The sequence below is a fragment of the Equus asinus genome, chromosome 13 (assembly GCF_041296235.1).
Source record: "Equus asinus isolate D_3611 breed Donkey chromosome 13, EquAss-T2T_v2, whole genome shotgun sequence".
In the NCBI taxonomy this organism is placed as follows: Eukaryota; Metazoa; Chordata; class Mammalia; order Perissodactyla; family Equidae; genus Equus; species Equus asinus.
In genome coordinates, this window is record NC_091802.1 from 49,241,653 (window position 1) to 49,260,691 (window position 19,039).

The following is a 19,039-nucleotide window of genomic DNA, read 5'->3' on the forward strand; positions in this document are numbered from 1 at the left end:
AAAATTTTTTCTAAAGACGATATTTGAACCTTTTTCTTCTGGACACCTGAATAATTGTTTTTCACTATTACATTTTAATCCTTTATTAAGTGGGTACTACATCAAAAACTCATTAATCCCTTGTGATTACTGAATTTTATCCCCTCTCCTAAGTGATAGCAATTAATGGCTCACTTGACTTCCATGAAAAGGAAGTCTGGTCTGACATGTGACCTTATGGACTATTGTGGTGGTGTTGTTTTAATCTTAAAATGTTGGTAAAAATCCCTGAGTTACTTTCATAGGAACGATGTAAAGGCAAAATAGTTATAAAGACACAAGTTGGAAAATTGGCCCTTCTTTGTCATTTTCGCTACCTGGATGGTCCTGCTCCATTCTCTCTAAGCAAATCATGCCCATCCTTCAAGACTCACCTCAACCTCCCATCAAATGTTCCATGACCTTTCAGCCCACACCCATTTCCTCTTCCTCTGAAATTTCAGCATTCATCATCTCACTATTCTGTACACTTAAATCAGTTCTTGTGTTGTAAGGTATCATATAGAGCTGTTTTTATCCAGAACATAGTACAATCTACAAGAGAGCAGAAACTTTCTCTTATATTTCTTTCAACTTCTCTTGCATTATGTTTCTATGATTGAGTTGATAATAGAAATACAGTTCATTATTATTGAATTGATTTTAGTTTTGGTCAATATACATCTGTCTACTATCTGTATATTAGAAAGTAGGGGGGCCGGCCTGGTGGCGCAGTGGTTAAATTCACACATTCTGCTTGGGCGGCCTGGGGTTCACCGGTTCGGATCCCGGGTGTGGACATGGCACCGCTTGGCACGCCTGCTGTGGTGGGCATCCCACGTACAAAGTAGAGGAAGATGGGCGTGGATGTTAGCTCAGGGCCAGTCTTCCTCAGCAAAAAGAGGAGCATTGGCAGCAGTTAGCTCAGGGCTAATCTTCCTCAAAAAAAAAAAAGTAAGTAGGAATTTCAGTGTCCTTAATGTGATCACCAATGAAAACATCACTTGTTATCACCTGTTTGGTTTTATGTGTGTGTGTATTTTATTTCTTAAAAAAATTGGGCTTCTATGACTATGCATTATTAAAACTATGTCGTGAAATGACTTGCTCCAGGTCACAAGCTAAATAGCTTACAGTCTTAAGGAAAGTCCAAGTTCCTGATTTCTCTGGGAGTCTTTCCCAGTTGCCAAGCTCTCTATATGACATCTCTCTGATACCTTCAGAAAGATTTAGATACTTTTGATTAAAAGGTTTTTAATAGTCATAAATATAAAAGATATATCCAATTTTTATAACCCTTGGTACCATTTTAAAATTACTTTATTATGTAGTAAATATGAAGAATGCATACCACAAAGGATGTAAGAAAACATTTGAATTGAACAAAAATGTAAACACAACACCAAAACTCATGAGATGTTGAAAACGTGGTGCTTTTAGGGAAACTTATAGCATTATATGCTTATATTAGAAAAGAAGAAAGGTCTCAAATCAATGATTTAAGCTTCTACCTTAGAAAGCTAGAAAAAGATGATCAAATTAAGCCCAAAACAACCAGAAGGAAGAAAATAACATAACAGCAAAAATCAATGAGTAGAAAACAGAGCAATAGAGGTAGGTACTATTATTATCATGTCCGTTGAACAGTTGAGGAAACTGAGGAACAGAGAACAAAAATACCTTGCCCAGGGTCACACTCTTACTGCAGAGCTACAATTCAAACCCAAGCTTTCTGGATCTAATACCCTTCTCATAACTGCTCTGCTACACTGCTTTTTAACCTCACCACAAACGAATTTGAGGGACTCTCCCAGAAAACAGTACAAAATGCCAAGAGACAGAATAGGTGAGAGGCTGAGCGAATCATCCAGAGAGGATGAACATCGCTGTCTGATTAGGAGTCCAAGAATGAGAACAGAGAAATGGGGGGAAAGGAAATCGTTAAGGAAATGACACAGAAGATTTTCACAGAGCTGCAGGAGGTGGGGGTGACAAGTACCTCTCTGTGGTGGTGTATGCACCAAGGACAGAGGAAAGTCCTAACCGGAGGTGGCAAACTGCTGATTTCAGACCCTCAAGCTTGTTTTTGTTTGCCAGCCCAGAGTTTCTGAAATTAATTTTTTTTTTTTGAGGAAGATTAGCCCTGAGCTAACTGCTGCCAATCCTCCTCTTTTTGCTGAGGAAGATTAGCCCTGAGCTAACATCCACACCCATCTTCCTCTACTTTATATGTGGGACGCCTACCACATCATGGTGTGCCAAGCGGTGCCATGTCCGCACCCAGGATCTCAACCGGTGAACCCCAGGCCGCTGAAGTGGACCATGTGAACTTAACTGCTGCGCCACCAGGCCGGCCTCTGAAAGTAATTTTTGAATGAGTTCTTACCATTTAAAAATACATGGTTTTATACAAAAATACAAATTTTGGGCTTATCTTTCAACGTTAGTAAATCTGGCAACTATAGGCCCACATTTTCCCGTATCAGCCATCAACTGAAGTGGAGAAACAGTTCGCTTCTCTGTGTAAGGCTGGTACTTGTCTATTCGCTGAACGTTTTTCTCTCTATGTGTTTTATAGACACTGCTTCACACAGTTATGTTATAGGCCTGTTCTCTGCGGCCATATGAATTGAATCTCTCTAAAAATTTCAGAGAAAAAACAGACCACCTACAAAGGAACAGGAATCAAACTGATTTCAGACTTTTAATCAGCAAAAGGAGATCCTCAAAGAGAATGCCTCCAAAATTCTAAAGTCAATTGACTTATCCAATCCAATTATCTATCATGTGAGCAGCACAAAGAAACTCCCAGACTTGGACTCACAAAGTTTACTTTCCATGTGCCCTTTCTTAGGAAGTTATCGAGGGATGTTTTCTAGAAAAACAAGAGAGTAAACGGAGGAAAATGAGGATTTGAGATCCAGTAATTGGAAGAGCAGTGGGGGAAAGTGGTGGAATGATAGCTGTTCAGAGGCCTCCCAGGCAGTGCAGGAGGATATCTTGGTTTTGCTTTGGTAAACATGATCCCAAGTCTCAGTGGCTTGGAACGACAAAGGTTTATTCTCGCCCATGCCACATGTCCTGTGAGGGTTGGCTACAGTCTGATCTATGTCATGTCATCTGGAGTCCAGTTTCCCAAATGAACTATTTGGAACATTGCGGTGGGGAATCGCTGAACACACGCTGATTCTTAAAGCTTACTCAGTAGTAAGTACAGTGGTACACCCACTCACATCCCATTGGCCAAGGCAAGTCACGAGACCCTGCCTGTGGAATCCTCCTGCAGGAAGGGGCATCACGAGGAAGAGCATCAAATAGGGGTAAGCATAAAACCACTTACTACACGTATTATGATTAGAAAATGTAAAAAAAAAGAGAAAACGTTGGAACTTAATTCTAGAAATAGTCTCCATCGAGCAGCACAGGTGTTATGACATTGGACCAGTAAAGAAAGAAATGTAATCTTAGCAAAATGGGCTTTTCAATGAACAGTATATACTAGTCATAATAATTAGATATCATTTATTGGTGTTCAACTTTCAGAACTAATTTATGGTTACAGAACAGAGCTTAAAGATTTTCATCCTTGCTATTGTAACAGTGAAGGTAAGGGGTGACATAGGTATGGAATTGGGAGAAAGGGATGTAAGGACAGAAAGGGGGAAGGGTGGGCACTGAGGTGTCAGTATTATGAAGTGGGGTTTTAAGGTGCTGCTCAGGTAATGAAATAAGACTTGGAGGGTTTCGTATAGTTCTTAAAGTTACAGGTTTGACCAGTGGAGGAACTGAGAAGAATGACGTAACTATATTGAGACGAGTGGAAAGGAGGAGGCCAGGGAGTGTAAATGAGCTGAGTCCCATGTGCCATAGTAGAAAGCCTGCACACAATGCCTCGATGTGGTAAACTAAGAAAGAGCTAGACACATGTTATGTGGAGGTATGGAACAAGTGCCACAAGAAGGAAAGCAGAAATAGTTAAAAAGAGTGGGATGGGGCAAAGGCCTGTTACTTTTCATTGTAAGATCATTACAGTTTTAATTTTTAAAATCATTTATCTGTATTCTATTGATTAAAAATTTAATTAATATAGTCTTTAATGCAAAAATTTCATTTCTTGGAACCTAGCCCATAGAAATATTTACGCATGTGCAAAAAGGATATGTGTTCATGGAGGATTATTTGGAATAATGAAAAAAAGTTAAAGCCAATGATTAAATAAATTATGCTAAATCTATACTGTGGAATACTATGTACTTAAAGACAATGTTAAAGACATTGATAGAACTTCGTAGGAGCCAACATACACAGGTTTCTGAGGCATAATTTTAAGCAGGGAATACAGTACATCACAGCACAATTTTTGTATTATGATCTCGTTTATGTCAAATTATAGCATTTATGTGTCTGTATCTTATAGTTAGATATGTAAATTTCATTTTAAAATTCTACAGGTTTACACGTGTCTATGGAATGGGCTTTGAATTATGGGTTAAAGTTATGATAAATCGAGACTTCCATTGTATGCTTTAAACTTTTTCCTTTAAAATTTCACAATAAGCATGTGTCATACATTACTTGCATAATTAAAACATTAAAGTTATGAATGCTAAGAAACAATAGAGTAGATTAAATATAGAACATTTATATTATATTCTATAGCATTTTAAGTGGATAATAAATTTGCATTAATGAAATACAAAATCAATTCAAACAATTTATATGCAGTACAGAATTACCTGAGAGGAAAAGCCTAAAAGATAAGAAAAGACATAGATGAAAGAACATTAGCTGATTATTTTATTTTTGAAGGCACCAAAGTATGGATAACGTCAGATTTTCTAACTGCAAAAGCCAGTGCAATAGAATTATTTTATCAGCATCTCAAAACAAATGGTGTAATGTAAGAATGAAGTACCTAACTTCTGATTAATAGATGATGGCAACTGAAAGTCATTCTGACATATACCAACTTAAAAACATATATTTCCACTGAAACACACTTTCCCTAAAGAGCCGTGGAGGACGTTCTCCAGAACTTTAGTACTGGAATGGAGGTTGCTTGGGAAACTAACTTCAGAAACTAGACATAGAAACTTTTATCAAGAAGTAGAGCCTGTAAGTGGGGACTGGGAGTAAAAGGGAAACTGAGGTAATAATTCATCAAATATAAATAAGAATATTAAGGAAGGGCAAGAAATGTTGGTTGTTAACATGTTATAGTTACAAGGTATAATTGAGGTGATTTTGGGGTTAAAAGCAGTATTAGAAGCACTAATAAAAACAAGAAAAATGTCAGTTCTCCTGATTTGCATTTATTTTGTGATTGTTTTGGTACAATTCTGGCTTTTTAAAGTTGAACACATTAGAAAATTCACTGAAGAAAATTAACATTTGACTAAATAAAAATTGTTATAAGTTAGAAAAACAATATTTGCAGCAAATATGGTGGGCAAAGAGTGATTTTATTAAATTAATAAATTTATAACAAAATAATTAGCATATAAAGTAATTATTACAAATCATAAGAAAATCATTAATGTCCTAATAAATGACCTGGTAAAGAAAAGAAACAGAAGAAATGAGTCACGTAGAAGACCATGTAGAAGCATCTTCTGCCCTGGTGTTAATAAAAGTGGAAGTCAGAATGAACAATGATGTACCATCTACACATGGCAAAGGGTTAGTAAAATTGGTACTTTCATATTTTGCTAGTGGCATTATAAATTAATGCAGCCTTTTTTGAAAGGATTTTGGTAGTGCCTACCAAGAGTCATAAAATATGTTTACACCCTCTGGCCCAATTATCCTTAACCTTGAAAATCCACAGAAATATTCAAACAATGACGTTGATTACTTTTTGGATGATGGAATCATGGTTGATTCTTCTTTTACACCCTGACTTTCCACGTTGTGACAGTGTCTTTATTAATGTGACAGTAACTTTTTTAGTGTAAAAAGGCATTCATATAAACTCATATGAAAGAATATTAAGCTTCAAAGGCTGTTCTCAGAATGATAGATTAAAAACTCTACCAAATTTTTGTCTTTTATAGTCTTAGTCAAAAATACTTAATAAGGAAAATTGACTAATTGTTTAAGGAATTGATGCCAGTAATAGAAACCATACACTTTTGCATCACTTCTTTTGTATTTCATTTCATGAAAAAGAGATAAATGATGTAAATGTTATATAAATGTATAACAGGAATTTTAAAAAACTCACGAGGATCCCTCTGGTTGGTGCAGGTTTCACCCGTTTTTATTCTTCCTGTGTCTATAGGCCTGTTCAATAGAATTGATGTTGAGAATGAAGATCCCAGGGGGTAACTAAGGAAAGATAAAGGCAGGAGTATGTGCTAGTAGATTTTAGGAGAATATTTATCAATGTGATAGTATACAAACTTTTTTAAACCTTTTTTCAGCGGAAAATTCTATTAACTGGAACAGTATTCCCCCAGCCACTGCAAATTGTTAAGGTTTTTACTGTGAAAGTTTATCATGAGAAAGGATAGGTGTACAGTAGTGGTCCCTACAAGCCAGCACAAGTGCACTAAAATGAAGCCGATTAAGCTCATTTCCTTCTTTGAACAGGGTGGCCACCTGGTAGATAAGGAAAGAGAAGTGGATGTAATATATCCAGACTTCACTGCATCTGACAAGGTCCTTCACGAACGCAGTATGGGAAAATATGGTTTGGATACTGGTACGTTTATGTGGTTAGGTGATAGTTCAAAGGGCCATCTCTGGGGGACTGGTGTCAACTAGTGAGATTTGTGTGTCACTCACTGGATGATGATATAGAAGTAAAGTTTCCTGCTTCTTAGAGTTCAGAGGAGGAGTTGGCAAATAGGATTTGAAAATCCATTTTCTGAAGCTTTAAACAGCTGAAATTAAGAAGATTAAATTTATTGAGGTTGAATATAAACGTCCATGCTTCAGTTTAGAAAATCATCTGCAAAAAATATGAGGCAGGGAAGGGGGCTATAGGAGATGGGGATGGCAAGGAAGAGAGAAAGAAACGCCAGGGACAATGGGATAACAGCGGTGAAAGAGGGCGTCCCAGTATATTGTTTACATATCGGGTCACATAAGGAATAAGTCAATTCTGCTCACCACATTTTAAGTAGGACACTAACAAACTTGAACATGTTCAAAGGGGAGTTTCTAGAATTATAGAACAGTTTGGAGCTATGACAGAGGGAATATTTAAAAGAATATGGACATTTTGCCAAGAGAAGACAAGACTAAGGAGAATTGCATATCTATGTATTTTTAAATTCAAGGTCTGTAATACAGAAGATGTTACCCTTGGTCTGTGTGATGGTAACCATAATAGCCAACAGGGAGTAGGACCTACTTTGGGCCAGGTACCGTTTCTACCCGTTTTACATGACTTCAGCCATCTTCACAGTAATCTGTGAGGCAGTTACCATTATTTATTATTCCCATCTTCTAGTTGTAGAAACTGAAGCATAGCCAATTCAGTTTCTGGTCCAAGGTCCCACACAGTTGATAAGTGATAGAATCAAAGCCTCAAGCCGAGCTGCGCTCTTGGCCTCCACTCTAAACGGACTCCCCATGGAGCTCCAGGAGCAGAAAGTGAAGCCGTGTGTAGATGGCACTGTGAGGAATATTCTGAGTCATTTCAAAGTAGTTCTTTCCTGAAGAATTATTCAGATGTGTAAAGGTTTGTCTTATGAGAAAGTAATTTTCCAACCTGAGCGTGTTGAAGCAGCTGTCGGGAGCGCTGAGGAGGGGGCTGTGCCTGTGAGGGGCTGTCCTACAGCTCACTGCCCTTCCAGAGCCAACGTTCCGTGACTCTGTTCCTTTGCCTGATTAGACCCTCAGCCCCTCTGCGTGTCTCCTGTGTAGATGTCTCTGGTTCCACCACCAACTCATTGACTGACGTACCTGTCTAGCTGGGTTTCCTTATTTCAGGGCTTCCACCTACCTGCTCAGTTGCCATTCAAGTGCAAATGTGACAACTTTCCTATTCATTTCCCTTACTTTTCTCTAAAATGTAAAATCTTAAATGTAATGGTGATGGCATTTCACGCTGAAAGGGGATTTAGATGCTGATCACCCAGGGCCTTGCTTCTCAAGTTGGGGTAGGTGGTCCCCAGGCTAGTGGACAACTGCCAGGGTGTATGTGAAGCTACAGACATGTTTCCTGGAGTGTTGGATTCATGAGACTAGTTTGTGGGAAAGCAAAGTAGTTTTACTATTGAAATAATACTCATATTAAAACAAACATAGACTTCCCTGTTTTGTAAAATGCAAAGTTCTCATGAATTTTTAAGATAAAATAGGACATTTCAAAGAAACTTCCAGTTGGCAGAGGCTGCTTCAGGCTATGCCCTCAGATCCCCCAGGGGGTACTATTCATTTTTGCTGCTGCTGGGGGTACTTTGGTGGAAAAGTTTTAGAAGCACTTATCCGGTCTGATCCTCACATTTTATAATGAGGGAATTCACATCCAGAGGAAATGAATGACTTGTGCCTCTGGGCCTCAGTTTCCTTACTGAGTTTTAATTTTTGAGCCCCTCCCACATAGAAAGCATCATGCCAGGAACTGTAATGAAGTAAAAAAAGCCAAGTGGTATTTTAAAATATTTTAGCCAAAAATGCAGGCATAAAGTGTGCAGATGCTGAGGGAAAAACATCAAACACATGGGATAAACCCTCACACAAATATCCTGTAAAGCCCAAGCTTTCATCGAGATTTCCTGTTTCTTTCCTGTATAACCCACTGGAACAAAAAGACAATTCTAATTGTCTTTTCACAAACCTCATTCAAACTGGAAACAACAAATCAGGCATGCTAGGATTTCCTGAACCATAGAGATTTTTTTGGCAATCCCATCATATCATTCTTTAATCTTATATTTTATATCTTTTCTTTTCACTACAAAGCCCTTAAAGGAAAATGCAGTTCAACAGATAAGCAAGTGGTCAAATTCTCCAGAAAGAATAGATACTTATTGTTGATGATGATGAAAAACACTGAGGGGCCAACCCATTGCATGTTACCATTATCTGAAACTTAAAATATTTTGGTAGCAAAGACAGTAGTAAAGATAAGACAGAAAGATACCAGATTGGGGAATTTTAAGATCACTTGAGATATTTAAAAAGCAGATAGCATGCGGTTCCCAATTTTGCCTTTGTAAATATTTTAGTTTTTAGTTATCTAGATTTTTTAGGTAATGTAGCCTAAAATCAGACCTTGTAGAAATTTGACTATTTAGTCTCAACTGGAAAAGGATACAGTAGAAAGCAAGAGACAAAGAAAACAGAGGGGAGATATTCCCTGGGAGAGGTTCCCAGGAAGTTGGAGATGTGTGGCTAGGACCCCCGGCACAGGTGGCGGTGCTGGCCTCAGAGAGGAGGGGCAGGCATCTGCTGTGACGAGTGGGAAGAGGCGGGGAGGACAGGTGCACAGAGGTGTGTAGATCTGCAGTAGGAAAATGAGGACGTTCTTGTTACTGGGGGCTTTTCTCTGTGAGATAGGAGGCAAGGCCGTTTGCTGAGACTAGAGGAATTATTTGAACAGGAGAGCCTCTGGCAGTGGGAATTGTTTGAAATTATTTTAGTGATGGCATGACTGATCTGACTAGAAAAATTTGGTAAAATTTCTTTTTGGCATTGAAGTCCCAGGTGAGGTTAATGACCATGAATCTTCAAAATGGATGTTCATATGGTTTATTGATTTCTAAATGTGAGTCCACTTCTCTGTGTACCTCGTATGCTCCTGTTCTTTGTCTTGTTCTTCTTGCTCACCTTATTGTACTCTTTTTAAAGTCTTTTGGCTTGACTTTCCTTTTCCAGTTTGTAATAAATAATTTTTGATCCTCAACTACATATCAGCCACTCTGCTCCTCAGTTGTCATCAAGACAAATGCAGTCCCTGATCCAGTGATGCGCCAAGTCTTTCAGATTATTTCTTCCCATACTCACCTAATCCAAGGAATGCAGCCATGCCACAGGTACAGATTGCTCCTACGGGCAACAGGCGAACTGCCAGCTTCCTGCACATTCAGCTGCCAGGATCAGAGACCCAGGCCGTAAAGCTGCAGAGCCTGGACCCATGGGTCCAGGCCAAGTGTTGGAGGCCTGGGTTTATAGAATGGGCTTTGATACTTGGTGAAAGGTACTCAAGGCTGGGCCTCCTCTTCCTCTTTTTTTTTCTGGCTTGGAATTTTTCTCATCTAGGTTAAAACAAATGGCAACTTTATCTCAAGTAAGAATTCGGAGGGAAAAGATGAACACAGTTCTTTTCAATAACTGTAATATGAAGTGTGTATTGTTTTGTGTTAGTCAGTCTTCATTGTAAACATGTTTCCTAGATAGTGATATGACTAAGTGATGGTTCTCATTCTCTAGATGCCTTAACAATCTAGAATAGAAATAATATCTTTCCAATGATTCGTTATTTAACACATGTTTATTGAGCAACTGCTTTGTGCTAAACACTGTTCCAGGTGCTTAGGATATGGCAGTGAACAAAATAGAGTCTCTGCCCTTATGGTAGAGTAGACAACACCACCATCACACACACACACACACACACACACTCTTTCTCTCAAAATACAGTGTAAGGTAAGGTAATGATGATTGCTATGAAATAAAGCAGTATCCTGCTTTGTGAGTGAAGGGGTTATTTTATATGAGGTGGTGGTTTCGTATAAGGTGTTATTTTAGATAACGTCAATGAAGACTCTGTAGAAGTGATATTTAAATTAAAAACCTGAATGAAGTGAAGGAGGAAACCATACAAAAATCTGAGGTGAGGAAAGAACATTTCAGGCAGAGGGAATGGGTTGATGTGTGGCTGGAACGCAGTGAGCTAGGGAGAGAGTGGCAGGAGTGGGGGTGAGCAGGGGGCAGGCTGTGTCTAGTTCTAGAGACTGTGGTCGGGACTTCAGGTTTTACTCTGAGTGTGATGGGAAGCCATTGAAGCCCTTGAGCCAGATCTGGTTTGCGTCTTAAAAAGATTTCTCTAGCTGCTGTGTGGAGCATTGATCGCAGTGGAGGCAGGAGAGGAGGCAGGGAGGCTGGTTAGGAGATGACTGCAGTAGTCTGGCAAGAGATTACCGGGGCTTGGACCAGGTAGGAGTCAGGGGTGGGTAATGGCAAGTAGTCGGATTTGGGATATATTTTGCAGGCAGGACTTGCAGGACTTGTTAATGGATATGAAGTGGAGGGTGAGGGGATGAGGGAACTCCAACATGACTCAGAAGTCTTCCAGCTGAGCAACCAGGTGAAGGTGGTGGCAGACACTGACACATGAGTAGAGAGAGGAAAGAAAGGAAGTCACACGACTGAGCCCAGGGACACACCAATAGTTAGATGGGGAAGAGGTGGAGGAAATAGCCAAGGAGACTGAGAAGGAGCAGTCAGAGGGGTAGAAGGAAAAAGCAAGAAGGTGTGATTTCCTGTAAGCCATGTGCAGTAAGTGTTTCAGGAAGGAGGAAGTGAGTAACCAGTTGTTTCAGGTACTGCCAAGAGGGGAAGTTAGATGGAGGCTGAGAACTGACCATTGGATTTGGCAAGAAGGTCTTTAGCCACCTCGACAAGACCTGTTTCAGTAGAATGTGGGAACAAAAGCCTAAATGATATGGGTGGAGAGAGAATGGAACGTGAGCAACCCTTTTGAGGAATTTTGAAAGAAGAGGAGCAGAGAAATGGGGTGGTAGCTGCAGGGGTATGTAGGGTCAAGGGGAAGTTTTTAAAAAATGAGGTCCAGTAAAAAACATATTTGTTGATTGAGAATGATCCAATGGAGAAGAAAATGTTGATGACGCAGAGAGTGATGGGATAATTGTGAGAGCAACATGCTCGATTAGGCCATGGGGATAGAATCCAGGGCACAGATGGAGGGCCTCGCCGGAGACAGCAGCAGGGCCAGCCAACCCTTTCAAGCATAGGACCGGCAGAGACTACGCAGGTAGGCAAGTCAGTTTGGATAAGGAAGAGGAAGTAGTTCTCCTCCGACTACTTCTGATTCTGCTTTTTTATTGCTCCTGAATGCCACGTTCCATTCAAAATTATGAACAGTTATGTAGCATTGCAGTAGGTGACGGGAGGAAAGTACAAAGAAGGTAAAGACAGTCTTATACTGGAGGAGTTCATTACCTGGTTGGTCTGTTTGTTCTTCTAAATTTCACGCTAACTGGGAAACTGATGATTTTTATGTTTTGTGTTCATTCAACAGCAGTGATGTACTAGACTACAATGAACTGAATGTATTTGAAAAACAGACATAAAGTAAAATAAACCAAAATTAAAATATACAGTCAAGACATGTTTTTCCCAAAAATGTTGAACTCTGTCTACGAGGGTGTATTCTCAGTTAACGAATTGTCTCAATTCGAGTGGCTTGAATTGACCATCATTAAACCATGAAGAAAAATCTTCGTGAAGCATTTGACTCTGAATCCTTCCTGGGTTTTAATTGAGATTTGGCAGATAAAAAATAGTAGCTAATTTTTCAAAAGTTTTAAAAGCTTCATAATACTTACTTACCTGGCACCTGTAAGCGTGTTAAAAAGGAGAGAGAACCGCAGAGACCGGTCCTTGCTTCCAGCACGTGTGTCATTTCTCAGCTTGCCTTCAGGATCCTGTCGTGCTTCCGGCCGTCAGTCCTCGGTAGATCCTGAGCTTCAGCAGGCATTTGTCGCCGGCTGTCGACGGTTGACTGAGAGGAAAAGGAATGAAGACACACAGTTGCCGGCAGGCCCTTGTTCCATCTCTGAAGCAGTTAGAATGATAATATTAAACTTTTAAATAAAGAGAAGTTGCATGGCTAAACTGACCTGTTGATTGACAGATTTCATGGATGGCTCTTTTCGTTCTAGCAAACATCTAACCCTGGAACCACATGGTCACCCACAGATGACAAATTCTATTTCTGCTCTTGACATACTGCTGAAGTTTTACTATTTTTGTGGTGCCTGTTTCTATTAAGATGTTGTTCAGAACGTCAGACCATACTGTGGTATTTTCTGTGCTAAAATGTGTTTTTTACTCTGACTGCAAAGACTCCGAGAAAGTTGTTTATGTCCTTAAATTTATCTTTAAGGGAGTCTTTATCTCTCATGCAATGGAATGTCCAGTAGCACGTTTTCCGTTATACAACTGCAATGAAAAAAAAAGCTTCCAACATCTTTTAGGAAGGACACAAGGTCAGTCTAGTGAAATGGTGCTAACTTTACAGTAGACTCTGTCCCTCTGGTGCTAAATTTCTGGAACTCTAGAGACTTTGGTAACTTATTTTGACATTTCAAATGTGTTATTTTGCAGTGCAAATAGGGAACTGCTCAGAGACATAACCTGATGATAAGTCCATATCTCATTAAGTGGAAAAAAACAGGGCTTGATGAACCTGTCTTTTAGTGGGGATCTTAATGCCATGAGTCTTGTCTACTATATACAAGTAGTACTAAATTTCACAATCAAGAAGCAAAAATTTTCCACAGGGAGCTCTTGAGTGGGATGTGGGATGATAAGGAAGTATTACCTGGCAGGCCATATAGAAAAATCCTTGTCTTTTAATGGCCAAGACTTTAAAGCAAATTGACCCTTGAACTATTATTAGTCTGATGTATATAATTGTTCACAATATTTGACCTGACTCTCTCTCTTTTTAAAAAATGTAGCACCTTTACGATAGGTGGATTTTACTGGGTGGTGAGTGGTCTTCCCCACTCCTCTAGTGACACTGATCCAACGTGGAGATGCCAGAACTGCCTTGACATCATATTGAGGAAGAGGTCAAAGTCTCAGGAAAATGAGAATATTGGGGTCATTTTGTTACCTTACACCAGATAACCTACCCCATGGGAGGGCCTGGAAGATACTGCCTTCACTAAGGTCCTGAGGAATGCACTGACGGTGGGGGCGTCAATGTCATTGAACAGCTCTGGGGGCTGCCTCTATGCCAGGGTATAGGAGACCCTGCTATGGAACTAGGCTGCCTCCTTTCACTAGGGTGGTAGAGCTCCAAAATGGCAGACTCCAGGTAGGGCACTGAAATGTCAGAAGGAAGGTAGAAGTGATTCCTGTAATGGGCAGCAAGGCTAGAATGGGGATCAAGGTGTCTTGCCCTGTAGGGATCTGTGGTGACAGTGAATAGAACATGTTGTTCTGAGGGATAAGATAGACAGAGGCCAATGAGAGTACTATTTGTGCAACATCAAGAAAAATGTCAAGGGCTGGCAAGTACACTTTAGACAGTTCTCTGCTTCAGTGGAAAACCATGGTCCTTCATCACATTTCCAGATCTAAGTTCACAGTTCACAGACCCAGAACCTGTGTGTTTGAAGGGAGACCATGTCCCTTGATAATGGCTCTTGTGATGCTATGACAAGTAAATATTCCTCTAAAGGGATCTGTTGCCATTTGACATGGTAATGGCACACAAAGAGAAAAGCAAAAATTCTAGTAAGATCTTATTTTCCAGAAATGACTATTGTTAATCTTGTATGAGTATCATTCCAGAAATTTCTATCAGAGATAGATAAATAGAAGGATAAGTAGATATATAAACAAAAACAATTTTTTAGAAATGGGACTATGCTATATTTGCCACTTTTATTAAAATATTTAATTTTATATGAAATGAGCTGAAATAAAGAAACAAGGGAAACTTAAGGAATTTCTGAAGTTTAGAAAAATATTTCTTTACCTTATGAGATATGATTACTTAGAACATTCAAAAATAAATATTAAAAATGCATGGAGGTTAGAGTCATTTTTAAATTTTATGGTTCAGTTTTGAGAGCATTGGTTTACTCCCTACTATAAAAAAATAAAATTAACATGCTTATACTTCCTTCCACTCATCCCTACCACTCTATTTTGTCAATTATAGTATCATTGATACGTTGTTGAGATTTATAACATTTATATTCTGTTCTATCACCATAATTCTCATAGTTATATAGAGTGAGTTTGTTATGTAAATCAGTTATATGCTGACCACCAGGACTTTGTGTGTGTGCGCATGTGAGAAAGATTGGCCCTGAGCTAACATCCACTGCCAATCTTCCTCTTTTTACTAAGGAAGATTAGCCCTGAGCTAACATCTCTGCCCATCTTCCTCTATTTTATATGTGGGATGCTGCCACAGCATGGCTTGATGAGTGGTGTGTAGGTCCATGCTGGGGATCCAAACCTGTGAACCCCAGGCCACCAAAGCAGAGTGTGTGAATTTAACCGCTATGCCACAGGCTGGCCCCTACAGTGTGCTTTTTTGATATACACATTCAACTCTTCATTCATTTCAGGGAAATTTTCTGATACCATATCCAGTATTCATGGGGTTTCTTTCTATTTTCTCTCTACATTATTTTCTGTCTCCTTCATGGGCTTTTTTACTATGATTATTTCAAATCTTTTGTCTGTGTTAGTGATTTGATTTTCAACCACGTTTATTCAACTCATTGCCATTTCTAATTTAGAATTAATTTTGTGATGGGGTTATTTTGATCTTTGGTTAATTCTGTTGTTTTATCTTCTTGTCTTTGAGTTATTCTTTCATTGCACTCATGTTCTTATTAAGTTTTCCTATCACTCTAATTGTTTCTAATTTTCAAGGTATGTTTTGCTCCCCTCCAGAATAATGGCCCTTCCATCCTTCCCCCACTCCACATTTTTTGATAAGTTAGTTTTTACCTGATATAATATTTTTTACAGTTATCTAGATACTTTTTTCCTTTTTCTTGCTTGGGCTTAAAGTGGGCAGCTCTGTCCACATCTACTGTTTGTTTTGATGTAGCATGCATGAATTCTCTTTGACTCCTTCTCTGCCTTTATTTTCAGCCTGTCTGTCTTCCTCAGAGTTTCAGTTTGAGGGCATAGGTATTTTGTTTCATTTCCTTTGCTACAGCTTGAGATTAGGATAAAGATGGAGAAGGAAAATTTAGCTGGGGCTCTCAGCAACTTTTTGTTAGAGAAACTGATATCTGCTATGTCTTTTAACATTTTATTAATGTCCAACACCAGAATTTGCTCTCTCTATTGGAAGGTTTTTTCTTTATTTTCTGGTGAGGAAGATTAGCCCTGAGCTAATATCTGTGCCAGCCTTCCTCTATTTTGTACATGGGTTGCTGCCACAGCATGGCTTGACGAGTGGTCTAGGTCGCTCCCAGGATCCAAACCTGTGAGCTGGGGTCACCAAAGTGGAGTGTGCTGGACTTAGCCACTACACCATGGGTGAGGCCCTGGGTTTTTTCTTTTTTTATTGGAGCTTTGAAGCCTATGCTTCTATTAGGGAGAATCAGCCCCAATTTTTTACTTTCCCAGTTTTATTCCTCTCTTTCCAGCAGCCATTTCTACTCCATATAATCACCCTCCATGTCCCTCACCTAGGTAGGATAGGGAAAAGGGAATGATTGCTCTGCAGTCTATTTCTCTCCAAAATTGAGGTATTAGAAGATATTCCTCAGTGCTATTTCAACTCAGCAGTTCTGCCTCTGGGGGTGGGGGTGGGGTGGGGACAGAATAGTATGTCTCACCAAATCATGTTAGAATCTTCTCTTTCTTTCCTTGACTACCACCGTTTGAAATTTGTGGCCAAGATGATATCCCTCTTTTCTTGTTTGGTTGCTGCCAGTGAAGGTTTTTTTTTTTTTTTTTAGCATTGGTTTTGTTCTTTTCACAGTTTTTAGCTATCTTTACCCAGAAGTTCCAGTGCCAGGTGTGTTCAGTATGAGGCATAGGTTGGAATACAGTTATTACCTTATTGCTAAAACTGTTCCAGCAGCAGCTGTAACCGCCTATCAGGGTGTGATAGCGAGGATTCATGGGTTAAGATGAACGTCGTACTGGGTAGGCTCTCCATCTCTCCAGACTCTTCAACTTTCATAGTCTGTAGAGCAGTTACCACTGAGTCGTAGGGCAGATCTACTAGAGCTCCTAACTGGACGTCCTCCACTTCCTCCTTCTCAGCCAGAGAAGACGGAGGGCCCCTCTCCCTACTGTTGACAGCTTTAACCCTTCTTATGCCAAGGCTTGTAGAATACAGATTTTTTTAATTTGGTTACATTTGAGGTTATTTTAGTCAGTATTTTGTCCATAAATCCTCCTTTTTAACTTGTTGGATGCGTTCTACCATCTTCTATAGTTTATATTTCTGATTTTGGAATTTCTGATGTTGAGGTGTGTTACTGAGATGTGTTGGGCTTCTATGTGTTGTGTATTAAGAAGTAACGACTTCTTCCATTTCCTTTGTCTTTTTGTTTATAAGATTATTAAAAGGTGTTCAGGCCTCATTTGCTAGCACTAATTTCACTCTAAAATGGTTACCAGAATTAAAATATGTATGCCAGCACCCCAGAGACTTGGCTATCTAGTGCTTCTGTCTTGGTCTTTCTCAGGCCTGGAATGAGCTCCTGCCCTTGGACGCTTACCTGAAGCCTCAGAATGAGCACATCAGCAACAGATGGCAAAATGATTTAGTCTGTGGTGGATGGCTATGCCCTCAGGGACTTCAGAACTTCAAAACTTGTCTTGAACTTCATGATCAGTGTGTATGGGGGGTAGCATAGTGGATGGAGTAGGACCCCTATTCATCTTCTATTTTGACATACAAAAATGACAATTTCATGCGAGTCAACCTAGTAGTTCCTAGGCAATAAAGCCATTTTCTCACCCAATGCACAACCCACAACCCCCAACCCCCAAGCCAGCAAGCCCAGCATCTCAGGGGACTTCCGGATGCTACCAGATGCTTGCATGTGAGAGCTAATCACTTCCCTTGTTCCTGAAAGACATGCCAATCTGTTTTAATACATGTAGAGTGGGCACATACCCAGTACAGTTATCTGGCCCACAGCTCAGTGCTTTTGGATTAGGGAACTTGAATCTTTTCCTCCCATATTACAGGGAGCTCTTTAGCTGGCCTTAATTAAGCAGTTTCTTGGTTATAGTGTGTCCTCTTCCCTCTGTAGCATGTGTTATGGATTCTGGACCACTTAGACTCAGAGACCTCTTTGACCATTCAGCATTCATCATTGTGGATGCTGTCTGCTTTTGCATTCTCCACATTTTGCATGATTTACCACCTCCTGGTCATCATTAGCTCCATTAGACATTATTGTTGGTCAACCAAAAGTATCCGGTGGTCCAAGGTAAAGAAGATATGCTGCTTCATGTTCGCCTTTGACATCCTTCACATGTTCACCTTCACATCCACAAGTGAAGGACTGAACTGGAAAATCCAAAGAACATTTTTTTTTTTCCCCGTGGGGAAGATTGGCCCTGAGCTAACATCTGTTGCCAGTCTTCCTCTTTATGCTTGAAGAATATTGTTGCTGAGTTAACGTTTGTGCCGGAGTTCCTCTATTTTATGTGGGATGCCACTGTAACGTGGCTTGACGAGCAGTGCCAGGTCTGTGCCCAGGATCCGAACCTGTGAACCCCAGACCACCAAAGCGGAGTGCATGAACCCAACCACTACACCACTGGGCCGACCCCCAGAGAAATTTTTTGAACATTTACTTACATGGAGTGGGCTAAGGACCAGTGAAACCTTGAATTTAAACACAGATCCACCTTGACAGTGGTCTTTGTGGTTATGAATACCATCATTAAGATGTTCCTAGAACATTAGGGTATTTCTCCTGGACTCTACCGTTTATCAGGAGAAGACACACCTGCCAGAAGATGCTGACAGTGAAGAAACCTAGGCGAAAACCAGAAAGGGTTCATACATCTAGAAGTTGCCCAAGTAGTGTTGAATTGGGCAGACAAACCTAAGCTATTTCACTTTAAAAGGCTCCAGCAACCTTGAGATTTGTTCATTAAATAACATCATTGAACAACAGGCCCTGACAAAGTAACTAATAATTTATGAGCATCTGTCTTTGGGCTTGAAATTCCATTATCTCTATTTCACTTTTTCCTGATTTTTTAAATGAGTAAACTGAAATTTGAACATGAGCAGGGTCATTGATCAGTCCATCAGAATCTTCAGATAACTCAGAGAAAGTTCCTGTGGAAGTGCATCGTTGCTAGAGAG

The 19,039-nt window shown here is 39.8% G+C and overlaps 1 protein-coding gene across 10 annotated transcripts in view; it reads left to right on the forward strand.

Annotated features, from left to right (window-relative positions):
* CEP112 (centrosomal protein 112) overlaps positions 1 to 19,039 on the forward strand; it is a 504,767-nt gene that overhangs the window by 214,517 nt on the left and 271,211 nt on the right. The gene's annotated exons all lie outside the window — the stretch shown is intronic.